Here is a 15,658-nt window from a genome sequence, read left to right on the forward strand (position 1 = left end):
TTTGAACCTGAAAATTGTGTTAGTTTCTCTATGAGATAGTAAAAGAAGGTTCAAATTGAACAGCTGCTGTCAACGGCCATTCTAAGCTGAATGTGCCTGCTCTCATCAGATCGCAGCAGCAATGCAGCTTAAGGCTTGGCAAGTACCAGCATGGGAGACTGGCTGGGAATCCCAAGTTCCGTTGACCTTTTTGAACCTGAAAATTGTGTTAGTTTCTCTATGAGATAGTAAAAGAAGGTTCAAACTGAACAGCTGCTGTCAACGGCCATTCTAAGCTGAATGTGCCTGCTCTCGTCAGATCGCAGCATCAATGCAGCTTAAGGCTTGGCAAGTACCAGCATGGGAGACTGGCTGGGAATCCCAAGTTCCGTTGACCTTTTTGAACCTGAAAATTGTGTTAGTTTCTCTATGAGATAGTAAAAGAAGGTTCAAATTGAACAGCTGCTGTCAACAGCCATTCTAAGCTGAATGTGCCTGCTCTCGTCAGATCGCAGCAGCAATGCAGCTTAAGGCTTGGCAAGTACCAGCATGGGAGACTGGCTGGGAATCCCAAGTTCCGTTGACCTTTTTGAACCTGAAAATTGTGTTAGTTTCTCTATGAGATAGTAAAAGAAGGTTCAAACTGAACAGCTGCTGTCAACGGCCATTCTAAGCTGAATGTGCCTGCTCTCGTCAGATCGCAGCAGCAATGCAGCTTAAGGCTTGGCAAGTACCAGCATGGGAGACTGGCTGGGAATCCCAAGTTCCGTTGACCTTTTTGAACCTGAAAATTGTGTTAGTTTCTCTATGAGATAGTAAAAGAAGGTTCAAATTGAACAGCTGCTGTCAACGGCCATTCTAAGCTCAATGTGCCTGCTCTCGTCAGATCGCAGCAGCAATGCAGCTTAAGGCTTGGCAAGTACCAGCATGGGAGACTGGCTGGGAATCCCAAGTTCCGTTGACCTTTTTGAACCTGAAAATTGTTAGTTTCTCTGTCAAAGATGGTAAAAGAAGGTTCAAATTGAACAGCTGCTGTCAACGGCCATTCTAAGCTGAATGTGCCTGCTCTCGTCAGATCGCAGCAGCAATGCAGCTTAAGGCTTGGCAAGTACCAGCATGGGAGACTGGCTGGGAATCCCAAGTTCCGTTGACCTTTTTGAACCTGAAAATTGTGTTAGTTTCTCTATGAGATAGTAAAAGAAGGTTCAAACTGAACAGCTGCTGTCAACGGTCATTCTAAGCTGAATGTGCCTGCTCTCGTCAGATCGCAGCAGCAATGCAGCTTAAGGCTTGGCAAGTACCAGCATGGGAGACTGGCTGGGAATCCCAAGTTCCGTTGACCTTTTTGAACCTGAAAATTGTGTTAGTTTCTCTATGAGATAGTAAAAGAAGGTTCAAACTGAACAGCTGCTGTCAACGGCCATTCTAAGCTGAATGTGCCTGCTCTCGTCAGATCGCAGCAACAATGAAGCTTAAGGCTTGGCAAGTACCAGCATGGGAGACTGGCTGGGAATCCCAAGTTCCGTTGACCTTTTTGAACCTGAAAATTGTGTTAGTTTCTCTATGAGATAGTAAAAGAAGGTTCAAACTGAACAGCTGCTGTCAACGGCCATTCTAAGCTGAATGTGCCTGCTCTCGTCAGATCGCAGCAGCAATGCAGCTTAAGGCTTGGCAAGTACCAGCATGGGAGACTGGCTGGGAATCCCAAGTTCCGTTTACCTTTCTGAACCTGAAAATTGTGTTAGTTTCTCTATGAGATAGTAAAAGAAGGTTCAAACTGAACAGCTGCTGTTAACGGCCATTCTAAGCTGAATGTGCCTGCTCTTGTCAGATCGCAGCAGCTTAAGGCTTGGCAAGTACCAGCATGGGAGACTGGCTGGGAATCCCAAGTTCCGTTGACCTTTTTGAACCTGAAAATTGTGTTAGTTTCTCTATGAGATAGTAAAAGAAGGTTCAAACTGAACAGCTGCTGTCAACGGCCATTCTAAGCTGAATGTGCCTGCTCTCGTCAGATCGCAGCAGCAATGCAGCTTAAGGCTTGGCAAGTACCAGCATGGGAGACTGGCTGGGAATCCCAAGTTCCGTTGACCTTTTTGAACCTGAAAATTGTGTTAGTTTCTCTATGAGATAGTAAAAGAAGGTTCAAATTGAACAGCTGCTGTCAACGGCCATTCTAAGCTGAATGTGCCTGCTCTCATCAGATCGCAGCAGCAATGCAGCTTAAGGCTTGGCAAGTACCAGCATGGGAGACTGGCTGGGAATCCCAAGTTCCGTTGACCTTTTTGAACCTGAAAAGTGTGTTAGTTTCTCTATGAGATAGTAAAAGAAGGTTCAAATTGAACAGCTGCTGTCAACGGCCATTCTAAGCTGAATGTGCCTGCTCTCGTCAGATCGCAGCAGCAATGCAGCTTAAGGCTTGGCAAGTACCAGCATGGGAGACTGGCTGGGAATCCCAAGTTCCGTTGACCTTTTTGAACCTGAAAATTGTTAGTTTCTCTGTCAAAGATGGTAAAAGAAGGTTCAAATTGAACAGCTGCTGTCAACGGCCATTCTAAGCTGAATGTGCCTGCTCTCGTCAGATCGCAGCAGCAATGCAGCTTAAGGCTTGGCAAGTACCAGCATGGGAGACTGGCTGGGAATCCCAAGTTCCGTTGACCTTTTTGAACCTGAAAATTGTGTTAGTTTCTCTATGAGATAGTAAAAGAAGGTTCAAACTGAACAGCTGCTGTCAACGGCCATTCTAAGCTGAATGTGCCTGCTCTCGTCAGATCGCAGCAGCAATGCAGCTTAAGGCTTGGCAAGTACCAGCATGGGAGACTGGCTGGGAATCCCAAGTTCCGTTGACCTTTTTGAACCTGAAAATTGTGTTAGTTTCTCTATGAGATAGTAAAAGAAGGTTCAAATTGAACAGCTGCTGTCAACGGCCATTCTAAGCTGAATGTGCCTGCTCTCGTCAGATCGCAGCAACAATGAAGCTTAAGGCTTGGCAAGTACCAGCATGGGAGACTGGCTGGGAATCCCAAGTTCTGTTGACCTTTTTGAACCTGAAAATTGTTAGTTTCTCTGTCAAAGATGGTAAAAGAAGGTTCAAATTGAACAGCTGCTGTCAACGGCCATTCTAAGCTGAATGTGCCTGCTCTCGTCAGATCGCAGCAGCAATGCAGCTTAAGGCTTGGCAAGTACCAGCATGGGAGACTGGCTGGGAATCCCAAGTTCCATTTACCTTTCTGAATCTGAAAATTGTGTTAGTTTCTCTATGAGATAGTAAAAGAAGGTTCAAACTGAACAGCTGCTGTCAACGGCCATTCTAAGCTGAATGTGCCTGCTCTTGTCAGATCGCAGCAGCTTAAGGCTTGGCAAGTACCAGCATGGGAGACTGGCTGGGAATCCCAAGTTCCGTTGACCTTTTTGAACCTGAAAATTGTGTTAGTTTCTCTATGAGATAGTAAAAGAAGGTTCAAATTGAACAGCTGCTGTCAACGGCCATTCTAAGCTGAATGTGCCTGCTCTCATCAGATCGCAGCAGCAATGCAGCTTAAGGCTTGGCAAGTACCAGCATGGGAGACTGGCTGGGAATCCCAAGTTCCGTTGACCTTTTTGAACCTGAAAATTGTGTTAGTTTCTCTATGAGATAGTAAAAGAAGGTTCAAATTGAACAGCTGCTGTCAACGGCCATTCTAAGCTGAATGTGCCTGCTCTTGTCAGATCGCAGCAGCAATGCAGCTTAAGGCTTGGCAAGTACCAGCATGGGAGACTGGCTGGGAATCCCAAGTTCCGTTGACCTTTTTGAACCTGAAAATTGTGTTAGTTTCTCTATGAGATAGTAAAAGAAGGTTCAAACTGAACAGCTGCTGTCAACGGCCATTCTAAGCTGAATGTGCCTGCTCTCGTCAGATCGCAGCAGCAATGCAGCTTAAGGCTTGGCAAGTACCAGCATGGGAGACTGGCTGGGAATCCCAAGTTCCGTTGACCTTTTTGAACCTGAAAATTGTGTTAGTTTCTCTATGAGATAGTAAAAGAAGGTTCAAACTGAACAGCTGCTGTCAACGGCCATTCTAAGCTGAATGTGCCTGCTCTCGTCAGATCGCAGCAGCAATGCAGCTTAAGGCTTGGCAAGTACCAGCATGGGAGACTGGCTGGGAATCCCAAGTTCCGTTGACCTTTTTGAACCTGAAAATTGTGTTAGTTTCTCTATGAGATAGTAAAAGAAGGTTCAAATTGAGCAGCTGCTGTCAACGGCCATTCTAAGCTGAATGTGCCTGCTCTCGTCAGATCGCAGCAACAATGAAGCTTAAGGCTTGGCAAGTACCAGCATGGGAGACTGGCTGGGAATCCCAAGTTCTGTTGACCTTTTTGAACCTGAAAATTGTTAGTTTCTCTGTCAAAGATGGTAAAAGAAGGTTCAAATTGAACAGCTGCTGTCAACGGCCATTCTAAGCTGAATGTGCCTGCTCTCGTCAGATCGCAGCAGCAATGCAGCTTAAGGCTTGGCAAGTACCAGCATGGGAGACTGGCTGGGAATCCCAAGTTCCATTTACCTTTCTGAACCTGAAAATTTGTGTTAGTTTCTCTATGAGATAGTAAAAGAAGGTTCAAACTGAACAGCTGCTGTCAACGGTCATTCTAAGCTGAATGTGCCTGCTCTTGTCAGATCGCAGCAGCTTAAGGCTTGGCAAGTACCAGCATGGGAGACTGGCTGGGAATCCCAAGTTCCGTTGACCTTTTTGAACCTGAAAATTGTGTTAGTTTCTCTATGAGATAGTAAAAGAAGGTTCAAATTGAACAGCTGCTGTCAACGGCCATTCTAAGCTGAATGTGCCTGCTCTCATCAGATCGCAGCAGCAATGCAGCTTAAGGCTTGGCAAGTACCAGCATGGGAGACTGGCTGGGAATCCCAAGTTCCGTTGACCTTTTTGAACCTGAAAATTGTGTTAGTTTCTCTATGAGATAGTAAAAGAAGGTTCAAATTGAACAGCTGCTGTCAACGGCCATTCTAAGCTGAATGTGCCTGCTCTCGTCAGATCGCAGCAGCAATGCAGCTTAAGGCTTGGCAAGTACCAGCATGGGAGACTGGCTGGGAATCCCAAGTTCCGTTGACCTTTTTGAACCTGAAAATTGTGTTAGTTTCTCTATGAGATAGTAAAAGAAGGTTCAAACTGAACAGCTGCTGTCAACGGCCATTCTAAGCTGAATGTGCCTGTTCTCGTCAGATCGCAGCAGCAATGCAGCTTAAGGCTTGGCAAGTACCAGCATGGGAGACTGGCTGGGAATCCCAAGTTCCGTTGACCTTTTTGAACCTGAAAATTGTGTTAGTTTCTCTATGAAATAGTAAAAGAAGCTTCAAATTGAACAGCTGCTGTCAACGGCCATTCTAAGCTGAATGTGCCTGCTCTCGTCAGATCGCAGCAGCAATGCAGATTAAGGCTTGGCAAGTACCAGCATGGGAGACTGGCTGGGAATCCCAAGTTCTGTTGACCTTTTTGAACCTGAAAATTGTGTTAGTTTTTCTATGAGATAGTAAAAGAAGGTTCAAATTGAACAGCTGCTGTCAACGGCCATTCTAAGCTGAATGTGCCTGCTCTCGTCAGATCGCAGCAGCAATGCAGATTAAGGCTTGGCAAGTACCAGCATGGGAGACTGGCTGGGAATCCCAAGTTCTGTTGACCTTTTTGAACCTGAAAATTGTTAGTTTCTCTGTCAAAGATGGTAAAAGAAGGTTCAAATTGAACAGCTGCTGTCAACGGCCATTCTAAGCTGAATGTGCCTGCTCTCGTCAGATCGCAGCAGCAATGCAGCTTAAGGCTTGGCAAGTACCAGCATGGGAGACTGGCTGGGAATCCCAAGTTCCGTTGACCTTTTTGAACCTGAAAATTGTGTTAGTTTCTCTATGAGATAGTAAAAGAAGGTTCAAACTGAACAGCTGCTGTCAACGGCCATTCTAAGCTGAATGTGCCTGCTCTCGTCAGATCGCAGCAGCAATGCAGCTTAAGGCTTGGCAAGTAACAGCATGGGAGACTGGCTTGGAATCCCAAGTTCCGTTGACCTTTTTGAACCTGAAAATTGTGTTAGTTTCTCTATGAGATAGTAAAAGAAGGTTCAAATTGAACAGCTGCCGTCAACGGCCATTCTAAGCTGAATGTGCGTGCTCTCGTCAGATCGCAGCAGCAATGCAGCTTAAGGCTTGGCAAGTACCAGCATGGGAGACTGGCTGGGAATCCCAAGTTCCGTTAACCTTTTTGAACCTGAAAATTGTGTTAGTTTCTCTATGAGATAGTAAAAGAAGGTTCAAATTGAACAGCTGCTGTCAACGGCCATTCTAAGCTGAATGTGCGTGCTCCTGTCGGATCACAGCAGCGATGCGGCTTAAGGCTTGGCAAGTACCAGCATGGGAGACTGGCTGCGAATCCCAAGTTCCGTTGACCTTTTTGAACCTGAAAATTGTGTTAGTTTCTCTATAAGATAGTAAAAGAAGGTTCAAACTGAACAGCTGCTGTCAACGACCATTCTAAGATGAATGTGCCTGCTCTCGTCAGATCGCAGCAGCAATGCAGCTTAAGGCTTGGCAAGTACCAGCATGGGAGACTGGCTGGGAATCCCAAGTTCCGTTGACCTTTTTGAACCTGAAAATTGTGTTAGTTTCTCTATGAGATAGTAAAAGAAAGTAGAAATTAGGCAGCTGCTGTCAACGGCCATTCTAAGCTGAATGTGCCTGCTCTCGTCAGATCGCAGCAGCAATGCAGCTTAAGGCTTGGCAAGTACCAGCATGGGAGACTGGCTGGGAATCCCAAGTTCCGTTGACCTTTTTGAACCTGAAAATTGTGTTAGTTTCTCTATGAGATAGTAAAAGAAGGTTCAAATTGAGCAGCGGCTGTCAACGGCAATTCTAAGCTGAATGTGCCTGCTCTCGTCAGATCGCAGCAGCAATGCAGCTTAAGGCTTGGCAAGTACCAGCATGGGAGACTGGCTGGGAATCCCAAGTTCCGTTGACCTTTTTTAACCTGAAAATTGTGTTAGTTTCTCTATGAGATAGTAAAAGAAGGTTCAAATTGAATAGCTGCTGTCAACGGCCATTCTAAGCTGAATGTGCGTGCTCTCGTCAGATCGCAGCAGCAATGCAGCTTAAGGCTTGGCAAGTACCAGCATGGGAGACTGGCTGGGAATCCCAAGTTCCGTTGACCTTTTTGAACCTGAAAATTGTGTTAGTTTCTCTATGAGATAGTAAAAGAAGGTTCAAACTGAATAGCTGCTGTCAACGGCCATTCTAAGCTGAATGTGCCTGCTCTCGTCAGATCGCAGCAGCAATGCAGCTTAAGGCTTGGCAATTACCAGCATGGGAGACTGGCTGGGAATCCCAAGTTCCGTTGACCTTTTTGAACCTGAAAATTGTGTTAGTTTCTCTATGAGATAGTAAAAGAAGGTTCAAATTGAACAGCTGCTGTCAACGGCCATTCTAAGCTCAATGTGCCTGCTCTTGTCAGATCGCAGCAGCAATGCAGCTTAAGGCTTGGCAAGTACCAGCATAGGAGACTGGCTGGGAATCCCAAGTTCCGTTGACCTTTTTGAACCTGAAAATTGTTAGTTTCTCTGTCAAAGATGGTAAAAGAAGGTTCAAATTGAACAGCTGCTGTCAACGGCCATTCTAAGCTGAATGTGCCTGCTCTCGTCAGATCGCAGCAGCAATGCAGCTTAAGGCTTGGCAAGTACCAGCATGGGAGACTGGCTGGGAATCCCAAGTTCCGTTGACCTTTTTGAACCTGAAAATTGTGTTAGTTTCTCTATGAGATAGTAAAAGAAGGTTCAAACTGAACAGCTGCTGTCAACGGCCATTCTAAGCTGAATGTGCCTGCTCTCGTCAGATCGCAGCAGCAATGCAGCTTAAGGCTTGGCAAGTACCAGCATGGGAGACTGGCTGGGAATCCCAAGTTCCGTTGACCTTTTTGAACCTGAAAATTGTGTTAGTTTCTCTATGAGATAGTAAAAGAAGGTTCAAACTGAACAGCTGCTGTCAACGGCCATTCTAAGCTGAATGTGCCTGCTCTCGTCAGATCGCAGCATCAATGCAGCTTAAGGCTTGGCAAGTACCAGCATGGAAGACTGGCTGGGAATCCCAAGTTCCGTTGACCTTTTTGAACCTGAAAATTGTGTTAGTTTCTCTATGAGATAGTAAAAGAAGGTTCAAATTGAACAGCTGCTGTCAACAGCCATTCTAACCTGAATGTGCCTGCTCTCGTCAGATCGCAGCAGCAATGCAGCTTAAGGCTTGGCAAGTACCAGCATGGGAGACTGGCTGGGAATCCCAAGTTCTGTTGACCTTTTTGAACCTGAAAATTGTGTTAGTTTCTCTATGAGATAGTAAAAGAAGGTTCAAATTGAACAGCTGCTGTCAACGGCCATTCTAAGCTGAATGTGCCTGCTCTCGTCAGATCGCAGCAGCTTAAGGCTTGGCAAGTACCAGCATGGGAGACTGGCTGGGAATCCCAAGTTCCGTTGACCTTTTTGAACCTGAAAATTGTGTTAGTTTCTCTATGAGATTTTAAAAGAAGGTTCAAATTGAACAGCTGCTGTCAACGGCCATTCTAAGCTGAATGTGCCTGCTCTCGTCAGATCGCAGCAGCAATGCAGCTTAAGGCTTGGCAAGTACCAGCATGGGAGACTGGCTGGGAATCCCAAGTTCCGTTGACCTTTTTGAACCTGAAAATTGTTAGTTTCTCTGTCAAAGATGGTAAAAGAAGGTTCAAATTGAACAGCTGCTGTCAACGGCCATTCTAAGCTGAATGTGCCTGCTCTCGTCAGATCGCAGCAGCAATGCAGCTTAAGGCTTGGCAAGTACCAGCATGGGAGACTGGCTGGGAATCCCAAGTTCCGTTGACCTTTTTGAACCTGAAAATTGTGTTAGTTTCTCTATGAGATAGTAAAAGAAGGTTCAAACTGAACAGCTGCTGTCAACGGCCATTCTAAGCTGAATGTGCCTGCTCTCGTCAGATCGCAGCAGCAATGCAGCTTAAGGCTTGGCAAGTACCAGCATGGGAGACTGGCTGGGAATCCCAAGTTCCGTTGACCTTTTTGAACCTGAAAATTGTGTTAGTTTCTCTATGAGATAGTAAAAGAAGGTTCAAATTGAACAGCTGCTGTCAACGGCCATTCTAAGCTGAATGTGCCTGCTCTCGTCAGATCGCAGCAACAATGAAGCTTAAGGCTTGGCAAGTACCAGCATGGGAGACTGGCTGGGAATCCCAAGTTCCGTTGACCTTTTTGAACCTGAAAATTGTGTTAGTTTCTCTATGAGATAGTAAAAGAAGGTTCAAATTGAACAGCTGCTGTCAACGGCCATTCTAAGCTGAATGTGCCTGTTCTCGTCAGATCGCAGCAACAATGAAGCTTAAGGCTTGGCAAGTACCAGCATGGGAGACTGGCTGGGAATCCCAAGTTCTGTTGACCTTTTTGAACCTGAAAATTGTTAGTTTCTCTGTCAAAGATGGTAAAAGAAGGTTCAAATTGAACAGCTGCTGTCAACGGCCATTCTAAGCTGAATGTGCCTGCTCTCGTCAGATCGCAGCAGCAATGCAGCTTAAGGCTTGGCAAGTACCAGCATGGAAGACTGGCTGGGAATCCCAAGTTCCGTTTACCTTTCTGAACCTGAAAATTGTGTTAGTTTCTCTATGAGATAGTAAAAGAAGGTTCAAACTGAACAGCTGCTGTCAATGGCCATTCTAAGCTGAATGTGCCTGCTCTTGTCAGATCGCAGCAGCTTAAGGCTTGGCAAGTACCAGCATGGGAGACTGGCTGGGAATCCCAAGTTCTGTTGACCTTTTTTTTTTTTTTTTTTTTTTTTTTTCATTTTAACTTTTTTATTGAGAAAAGACAGAATTACAAGTTATGCAGTAACAAGAGCTCGACGCACGCAGGCATCTACTCTGCTGAATGACTAATTACAATAGAAACTTATCATTCTTTTGTAAGAAAAATGCAGAATAGTCACAAATTTAGGCTAATACTAATAAGCCTATTTCTCAAGACTACTTCAATAACTTACTTGGGGTAACATTAAGGTGAAGGATAAGGAAAGGGTAGGGAAAGAAAAACATCACTTAACAGGTACTGGATTGACTACAGTTATTACACATTTTATAGCTTATATATTCTTTGGTTCTGAGTGGATGGCATTATAGATATCGTTATCAGGAAATACATTGTCTGCTAATATCTCAATGGTTCTTGGTACTATTACACTTTATTACTGGTTTGACCATTAGGTTCTTGCATAGCTGTTTATTAGGAAACGGTTTGCATGTGCTTTCCTCTGTATGCAAACCAGGGGGACCACCATTTGATAAAGGTATCATGTTTTCTATCTGACCAACTCGTAAGTTCTTCTAGTCTGCACATTTGATCTACTTTATTGATCCATTCAGGAATTGTTGGGGCTGTTTTGCTCAACCAATGTATGGGGATAAGTAGTTTTGCTGATTGTATCAGTGTCGTAGAAAGACTCTTCTTTGCAGGAGTCCATGTTTTGCTGGGTAGCCAAAGTAGAACATTAGCTGGGGAGAGAAGCAAAGCCTGTGACGTGATCTGATTTGTAATTTTAGCCACATCCTTCCAAAATTTCTGAATTTCTGGACATGACCAAAAAATGTGCAAGTGTGTACCATTTGGTGCGTCACATCTCCAACATTTGTCATGTGGGGTTAGGCCCATTTGGTTGAGTACTTTAGGAGTTCTGTACCATCTGGTCATTAATTTGTAAGAATTTTCCTGGACTTTCACACATCTAGAGAATCCATGCGAGTTTTTATGTATTCTAGATATCTCAACCTCACTAAAGTTAAGACCTAAATCTTTTTCCCACTTGCCTATATAGTCCGGCTTGCTTCTTCCCAGCGAATCTTCCACTAGCTTATTATAAATTTTTGAGATAATGCCTTTTGGCCTGTTTGCCTTCATCATTATTTCCTCAAACCAGGTGGGGTCACTCGCCTTTTGGATAGTTGATGTCAGCTGTTTTGTGAGAGTATGAACTTCAATTTTATGTAAAAAGTGTATGCTAGGGAGCAGGGTATCTAAATATGTGCTTAGTGATTCTGGGTGGTCTAGCCTTTTGGTTATTTCTGCCGTTGGAATCGATTCCAATTTGCTCCATATGCCTGAAATGTGTTTACCTGTTGGCTTAATGTAGTAGGGGAGGAGCCTCGCAGGCATCGTAGGGGATGGGGATGAAAATAAGGAATTATAATGTCTCGCCACCTCCAGAGTTCCTCTGGTTATTGAATTTTCGGGTAGTCCCTTTTGCGACTGTGTCAATCCCCAAGCCCAGGCTAGGTGCTCATCTGATATATTTGCCAGCTCTAAATCAATGCTTAATTGTCTACCTACTGGAGAGTTCATGTATATCCACCTTTTTAGGTGTGTTGCTTTATAGTATAGTATTGGGTCTGGGAGTCCCATCCCTCTTTTCTTTTTGTGTTGGGTAAGACGCAAGTAGTTTATTCTTGACCTCTTTCCTTGCCATAAGAACCTGCGGAAGGAGGCCTGGACTTGCTGGAAGAAACTTTTAGGGACTTTCAAAGGAAGCATTTGTAGTAAGTATAGAAGCTTAGGCATTATGTAAGTTTTTAATATATTTTTCCTTCCCATCCAGGAGACAAAGGGGATTTTAAGTGAATTCAGGAACTGATCTATTGATCTCAGTAGCATCTTATAATTTGCATTGAATAAATTTGCTGGGTCGCTAGTTATCTGTATCCCTAGGTATTTTATCTGGTGTGGTTGCCAGGCGAATGGATATTTGTTTTGCAGCTCTCTGACTATAGAATTACTAGCAGAGACATTTAGAGCCTCTGATTTGGCGAAATTTATTTTAAAGTTTGAAAGAGAGCCAAACTCATCTATGATTGTCATTACAGTTGGGAAAGCCACTTTTGGGTTTGTGATTAATATCAGGAGATCATCTGCAAATGCGGCATTGAGATGCTCTACCCCATTAACCTCTAAGCCTTTTATTTCTGTGCTCTCTCTCAACCCTTGAAGAAACGTCTCCATGATGAGGACGAATAAGGATGGTGAAAGGGGGCAACCCTGTCTCGTGCCGTTTTTAATTAAAAAGGGCTGAGAGAGGTGATTATTTACTTTTACTCTTGCACTCGGGCGTGAGTATAGGGTCATTATTGAGTCTATTAGTGTACGAGGAAAACCAAATTTCTCTAATGCGCAAGTCATAAAATCCCAATTTATTCTGTCAAAAGCCTTCTCGGCATCCGTGCCGAGAAGGACTAGTGGGATGTGATGTTTCTTCGCATGAATAATGGCATGTATTATCCTTGTTGAGTTTTGGTTTCCTTCCCTACCAGGGACGAATCCCGTCTGCTCGTGATTCAACAGTAGAGGTAGGACCTTGTTAAGGCGCCTGGCTAAAATTTTTGCCCAGATTTTTGCATCCACATTTATGAGGGATATTGGACGATAGCTGCTACACAGCTCCGGGTTTTTCCCTTCTTTGGGTATTACTGTGATAGTTGCTTCAAGGGACTGTGGAGGGAGGGTATGTCCATTTTTTAATGCTTCACACCATGTTGTTAAGTGTGGCAAGAGTATAGGGGCTAATTTTCGGTAGTAACCTATCGGTAAGCCATCTGGACCTGGCGCTTTATGTAAGGGGAAAGTTTTAAGGGTCTCCTCAACTTCTCTTTGTGTGATTGGCTTAGATAACTCCTCTATGTCCGATTGGCCTAGAGAAGGTAATTTTAATTTTTCAAGGAATGCCTTAATAGCTTTAATAGTTTGCGGTTCTCCCGTGGGGTAGTGTGGTGTCAGGTTGTATAGTTGCTCATAGTACTTTCTGAACTCCTCCGCTATTTCGTGTGTTTTTTCCGTTTTTTGTGATGTTGATTGCGCAATACTCTGGATAACTGAGGATTCTTTATGCTTTTTTATTAAAAGTGACATTAATTTGCTTCCCTTGTCCCCATGTGAGTAGTGTTGGAATTTTGCATAGAGGTAATTTTTAGCAGCTTTAGCATTTAGGAGATCTTTTAATTTTTCCCTCTCTTTGCCCAGCTCCTGAGATGTGGCTATTAATTTGGATTTTTTGAAAGCTGATTCTAATTTGTATATATTTCCTAATATTTCATCTAGAGCTTTCATTTGTTTTTTTTTTAAATAGGCTCCTAATGACATGAACTCCCCACTTATAAATATCTTATGAGCTTGCCAATTTATTGGGATGGAAGTGTCAGATAAAAGATTTCTGGAAAAGTATGAGGTTAGTTTATTGTTTATTATTTTGATTTTTTCCTCTGAGTCAATGAGGGACTCATTTAATCTCCATGTACCTGAAGGGGGTGGTATAGCTTGGAAGCAGATGGATACCGAAACAGGTGCATGATCAGATACTGTTATGGAATCTATATCTGCTTTTTTAACTGCATCTAGTAAGTTCTTAGAAACAAATATATAATCCAGACGCTGGAAGGAGTGGTGTACTGGTGAGTAGAAAGAGTAGTCCTTTGTTTGGGGGTGTAACGCCCTCCATGAATCTATTAATGTATGTTCATTTAATGCTTTTGCAAGACTTGCTAGTGCCCTTTGGGAGTTGACAGATTTTGCTGTAGATGAGTCCACTAATGGATTGAGTGTTATGTTTATGTCTCCTCCTACTATCCACATTCCCTCGGCAAACGAGCTAAGTAGTTCCAATGTCTCCTTAACCCATTTTATCTGGTTTTTATTTGGCGCATAGAGGTTGGCTAGGGTGATTTTTGACTCCCCAATTTTTCCGTGTATGAATAAAAATCTACCTTCCGGGTCTTGGTAAGAGGAAATGTGCTTAAAAGGCACTTTTTTACTTATGGCTATTGTGACTCCTCTATTGGCTTGTGTAAAGCAACTGTGATACCATTGATTATAATGATTTGTGGATAACGTAGGGGCTTTCCCTACCTTAAAGTGTGTTTCTTGCATGAAACAAATGTCAATATTCATTTTCCTGATCAATGTGATGATTTGTGATCTTTTTTGCGGTATGTTTAGACCTTTTACGTTAAATGTAGAGATTTTATACATTGCCATTACTCATATACAATCGGTTACTTTAATTGCTAATTTCGTGTAGCGGTTATTAGTCAGACCGATGTGACCTGTTAAGGAAGAAGGGTTAATAACATAACAAGTTGAACTTGTATAATAAAACCTTGAACTATTCAAATGATAGTAACTTACTGACTTTCTCATGACAGCTTTTTGATATAGTGAATGCAGATTCTTTACCGGTCTGCATATATGCATGGTGGAATAGCAAATTAGTGTACCATTCATCCCTATCTGAAAACCCAGATTAAGGGAGAATGTATTGGGGGGAAGTGATGACACTTGACCTGATCGGAGTGAAGTTCACGTGATCTAGCTAAGTGGTTAGGGAAAGCTGTTGGGAAATTACAACTTTAGTAGCGTCAATGGGCTCTCAGACCTAGATCAATACTGACCATTAACTCTTCACATTATAACTATTCTCCATTGAGTGATTGGATAATGTTAATGAGGCATATGATCCAATGACTCAATTGTTTAAACAATTCTTAAAACAGGAGACATATTGTATTATACTTATCGTCCTTTGGTATTACAGGTAAACTCTTCTGGAAAGCCTCCAGGGTGGCCTCATTTAGCAGGCTAATAAAGCTTTAAGTCACTTCCTCACTCTTGGAGATTTTGTGGGGATAACTTCTGACCAGGGTTGATTTTGCGGAAGACTAGGTAAGTCTAGTAGATGCTCTGGGACCGCTTGCCAGGACTGGATTTCTAGTGGATTGATGTCGAGAATGTCCCACGCTTGCAGAAGATCTTCGGGTGTTCTGATTGTGCTCCTTTTTCCTCTGAATTGGAACGTGAGGCCGAATGGATATAGCCAACGGAACAAAATTTTTTTGCCCCTGAGATAGTCCGTTAGAGGTTTAAGATGTCTTCTTTTATTAAGGGTTGAGGTGGACAGGTCTTGAAATAGACTAATCTTGTCCTTTTTAAACACGTATTCTCCCTTTTCACGCGCTGCTCTTAAAATGGCGGCTGTATCCACATAGCTCAGCAAGCCACATATCACATCACGTGGCGGGTCATCTTGCTTAGGGATTGGTCTTAGGGCTCTGTGGATGCGCTCTATGCATATTTGACTCGCCCTTTCAGGGGTTAATAGATCAGAGAACATATCTACTGCATATTTCTGTAAGTCCTCATAAGTTATTGTTTCAGGTATCCCTTTTATTCTGACGTTTTTTCGCCTGCTGCGATTCTCTTGGTCTTCCAGCATGGTAAACGCAGAGTTAATAGCTCTCAGCTGCGCCTTATAACCTTCTTCCAGGGCCGCACTGTGGTTAATAATGGCGTCCTGTGTTTCCTCCAGCGCCTCAACCCTCCTCCCAATCTGCTTGATTTCCGACTTTAGCTCTGAGAGCTCTTTGGCTACTGGGGTGAGTGCCTGAAATAAGGTTTTCTTTAGAAAGGATCTAGAGAGAGGTACCTCTGTGGATGCTGCTGCTTCTGAGGTATCAGCCAGGCTTTCTAAATCAGACTCGTCTGGTGCTTCCGAGTCATGCGGCTCTTCCGGCGCCATCTTGCGTCCCGGGGCCGGGGGTGTCGCGAGCTTCTTTTTCAGAAATTTGTCGAGATCTCCTTGATGTTTTCTCGATCT

General features: G+C 43.6%; 46 pseudogenes; all 46 read left to right on the forward strand.

Annotated features, from left to right (window-relative positions):
* The first annotated feature begins 68 nt into the window (after nucleotides 1–68).
* LOC140101575 (5S ribosomal RNA) lies at nucleotides 69–187 on the forward strand (annotated as a pseudogene).
* A 70-nt stretch (nucleotides 188–257) lies between these two features.
* On the forward strand, nucleotides 258–376 carry LOC140084450 (5S ribosomal RNA; annotated as a pseudogene).
* A 70-nt stretch (nucleotides 377–446) lies between these two features.
* On the forward strand, nucleotides 447–565 carry LOC140090146 (5S ribosomal RNA; annotated as a pseudogene).
* A 70-nt stretch (nucleotides 566–635) lies between these two features.
* Nucleotides 636–754, forward strand: LOC140101455 (5S ribosomal RNA; annotated as a pseudogene).
* A 70-nt stretch (nucleotides 755–824) lies between these two features.
* On the forward strand, nucleotides 825–943 carry LOC140088549 (5S ribosomal RNA; annotated as a pseudogene).
* Nucleotides 944–1,013: 70 nt separating this feature from the next.
* On the forward strand, nucleotides 1,014–1,132 carry LOC140101456 (5S ribosomal RNA; annotated as a pseudogene).
* A 70-nt stretch (nucleotides 1,133–1,202) lies between these two features.
* On the forward strand, nucleotides 1,203–1,321 carry LOC140102031 (5S ribosomal RNA; annotated as a pseudogene).
* A 70-nt stretch (nucleotides 1,322–1,391) lies between these two features.
* Nucleotides 1,392–1,510, forward strand: LOC140089089 (5S ribosomal RNA; annotated as a pseudogene).
* A 70-nt stretch (nucleotides 1,511–1,580) lies between these two features.
* LOC140086085 (5S ribosomal RNA) lies at nucleotides 1,581–1,699 on the forward strand (annotated as a pseudogene).
* A 251-nt stretch (nucleotides 1,700–1,950) lies between these two features.
* On the forward strand, nucleotides 1,951–2,069 carry LOC140101457 (5S ribosomal RNA; annotated as a pseudogene).
* A 70-nt stretch (nucleotides 2,070–2,139) lies between these two features.
* LOC140101587 (5S ribosomal RNA) lies at nucleotides 2,140–2,258 on the forward strand (annotated as a pseudogene).
* Nucleotides 2,259–2,328: 70 nt separating this feature from the next.
* On the forward strand, nucleotides 2,329–2,447 carry LOC140101460 (5S ribosomal RNA; annotated as a pseudogene).
* A 70-nt stretch (nucleotides 2,448–2,517) lies between these two features.
* Nucleotides 2,518–2,636, forward strand: LOC140101461 (5S ribosomal RNA; annotated as a pseudogene).
* A 70-nt stretch (nucleotides 2,637–2,706) lies between these two features.
* On the forward strand, nucleotides 2,707–2,825 carry LOC140101462 (5S ribosomal RNA; annotated as a pseudogene).
* Nucleotides 2,826–2,895: 70 nt separating this feature from the next.
* On the forward strand, nucleotides 2,896–3,014 carry LOC140091155 (5S ribosomal RNA; annotated as a pseudogene).
* A 70-nt stretch (nucleotides 3,015–3,084) lies between these two features.
* LOC140095495 (5S ribosomal RNA) lies at nucleotides 3,085–3,203 on the forward strand (annotated as a pseudogene).
* A 251-nt stretch (nucleotides 3,204–3,454) lies between these two features.
* LOC140101599 (5S ribosomal RNA) lies at nucleotides 3,455–3,573 on the forward strand (annotated as a pseudogene).
* Nucleotides 3,574–3,643: 70 nt separating this feature from the next.
* Nucleotides 3,644–3,762, forward strand: LOC140089039 (5S ribosomal RNA; annotated as a pseudogene).
* Nucleotides 3,763–3,832: 70 nt separating this feature from the next.
* LOC140101463 (5S ribosomal RNA) lies at nucleotides 3,833–3,951 on the forward strand (annotated as a pseudogene).
* A 70-nt stretch (nucleotides 3,952–4,021) lies between these two features.
* Nucleotides 4,022–4,140, forward strand: LOC140101464 (5S ribosomal RNA; annotated as a pseudogene).
* A 70-nt stretch (nucleotides 4,141–4,210) lies between these two features.
* LOC140091156 (5S ribosomal RNA) lies at nucleotides 4,211–4,329 on the forward strand (annotated as a pseudogene).
* A 70-nt stretch (nucleotides 4,330–4,399) lies between these two features.
* LOC140095496 (5S ribosomal RNA) lies at nucleotides 4,400–4,518 on the forward strand (annotated as a pseudogene).
* A 252-nt stretch (nucleotides 4,519–4,770) lies between these two features.
* On the forward strand, nucleotides 4,771–4,889 carry LOC140101611 (5S ribosomal RNA; annotated as a pseudogene).
* A 70-nt stretch (nucleotides 4,890–4,959) lies between these two features.
* Nucleotides 4,960–5,078, forward strand: LOC140101466 (5S ribosomal RNA; annotated as a pseudogene).
* A 70-nt stretch (nucleotides 5,079–5,148) lies between these two features.
* LOC140083149 (5S ribosomal RNA) lies at nucleotides 5,149–5,267 on the forward strand (annotated as a pseudogene).
* Nucleotides 5,268–5,337: 70 nt separating this feature from the next.
* LOC140089359 (5S ribosomal RNA) lies at nucleotides 5,338–5,456 on the forward strand (annotated as a pseudogene).
* A 70-nt stretch (nucleotides 5,457–5,526) lies between these two features.
* LOC140089360 (5S ribosomal RNA) lies at nucleotides 5,527–5,645 on the forward strand (annotated as a pseudogene).
* Nucleotides 5,646–5,715: 70 nt separating this feature from the next.
* LOC140101467 (5S ribosomal RNA) lies at nucleotides 5,716–5,834 on the forward strand (annotated as a pseudogene).
* A 70-nt stretch (nucleotides 5,835–5,904) lies between these two features.
* Nucleotides 5,905–6,023, forward strand: LOC140096777 (5S ribosomal RNA; annotated as a pseudogene).
* Nucleotides 6,024–6,093: 70 nt separating this feature from the next.
* Nucleotides 6,094–6,212, forward strand: LOC140095644 (5S ribosomal RNA; annotated as a pseudogene).
* A 259-nt stretch (nucleotides 6,213–6,471) lies between these two features.
* Nucleotides 6,472–6,590, forward strand: LOC140095740 (5S ribosomal RNA; annotated as a pseudogene).
* Nucleotides 6,591–6,660: 70 nt separating this feature from the next.
* Nucleotides 6,661–6,779, forward strand: LOC140101468 (5S ribosomal RNA; annotated as a pseudogene).
* A 70-nt stretch (nucleotides 6,780–6,849) lies between these two features.
* LOC140083975 (5S ribosomal RNA) lies at nucleotides 6,850–6,968 on the forward strand (annotated as a pseudogene).
* Nucleotides 6,969–7,038: 70 nt separating this feature from the next.
* LOC140087368 (5S ribosomal RNA) lies at nucleotides 7,039–7,157 on the forward strand (annotated as a pseudogene).
* A 70-nt stretch (nucleotides 7,158–7,227) lies between these two features.
* LOC140090586 (5S ribosomal RNA) lies at nucleotides 7,228–7,346 on the forward strand (annotated as a pseudogene).
* A 70-nt stretch (nucleotides 7,347–7,416) lies between these two features.
* LOC140095302 (5S ribosomal RNA) lies at nucleotides 7,417–7,535 on the forward strand (annotated as a pseudogene).
* Nucleotides 7,536–7,605: 70 nt separating this feature from the next.
* On the forward strand, nucleotides 7,606–7,724 carry LOC140101469 (5S ribosomal RNA; annotated as a pseudogene).
* A 70-nt stretch (nucleotides 7,725–7,794) lies between these two features.
* Nucleotides 7,795–7,913, forward strand: LOC140101471 (5S ribosomal RNA; annotated as a pseudogene).
* Nucleotides 7,914–7,983: 70 nt separating this feature from the next.
* LOC140092211 (5S ribosomal RNA) lies at nucleotides 7,984–8,102 on the forward strand (annotated as a pseudogene).
* A 70-nt stretch (nucleotides 8,103–8,172) lies between these two features.
* LOC140091806 (5S ribosomal RNA) lies at nucleotides 8,173–8,291 on the forward strand (annotated as a pseudogene).
* Nucleotides 8,292–8,542: 251 nt separating this feature from the next.
* LOC140101473 (5S ribosomal RNA) lies at nucleotides 8,543–8,661 on the forward strand (annotated as a pseudogene).
* A 70-nt stretch (nucleotides 8,662–8,731) lies between these two features.
* Nucleotides 8,732–8,850, forward strand: LOC140101474 (5S ribosomal RNA; annotated as a pseudogene).
* A 70-nt stretch (nucleotides 8,851–8,920) lies between these two features.
* LOC140101475 (5S ribosomal RNA) lies at nucleotides 8,921–9,039 on the forward strand (annotated as a pseudogene).
* Nucleotides 9,040–9,109: 70 nt separating this feature from the next.
* On the forward strand, nucleotides 9,110–9,228 carry LOC140089090 (5S ribosomal RNA; annotated as a pseudogene).
* Nucleotides 9,229–9,298: 70 nt separating this feature from the next.
* On the forward strand, nucleotides 9,299–9,417 carry LOC140094754 (5S ribosomal RNA; annotated as a pseudogene).
* Nucleotides 9,418–9,487: 70 nt separating this feature from the next.
* On the forward strand, nucleotides 9,488–9,606 carry LOC140094120 (5S ribosomal RNA; annotated as a pseudogene).
* The last annotated feature ends 6,052 nt before the right edge of the window (nucleotides 9,607–15,658 follow it).

This window comes from Engystomops pustulosus, chromosome 9 (genome assembly GCF_040894005.1).
Source record: "Engystomops pustulosus chromosome 9, aEngPut4.maternal, whole genome shotgun sequence".
In the NCBI taxonomy this organism is placed as follows: domain Eukaryota; kingdom Metazoa; phylum Chordata; class Amphibia; order Anura; family Leptodactylidae; genus Engystomops; species Engystomops pustulosus.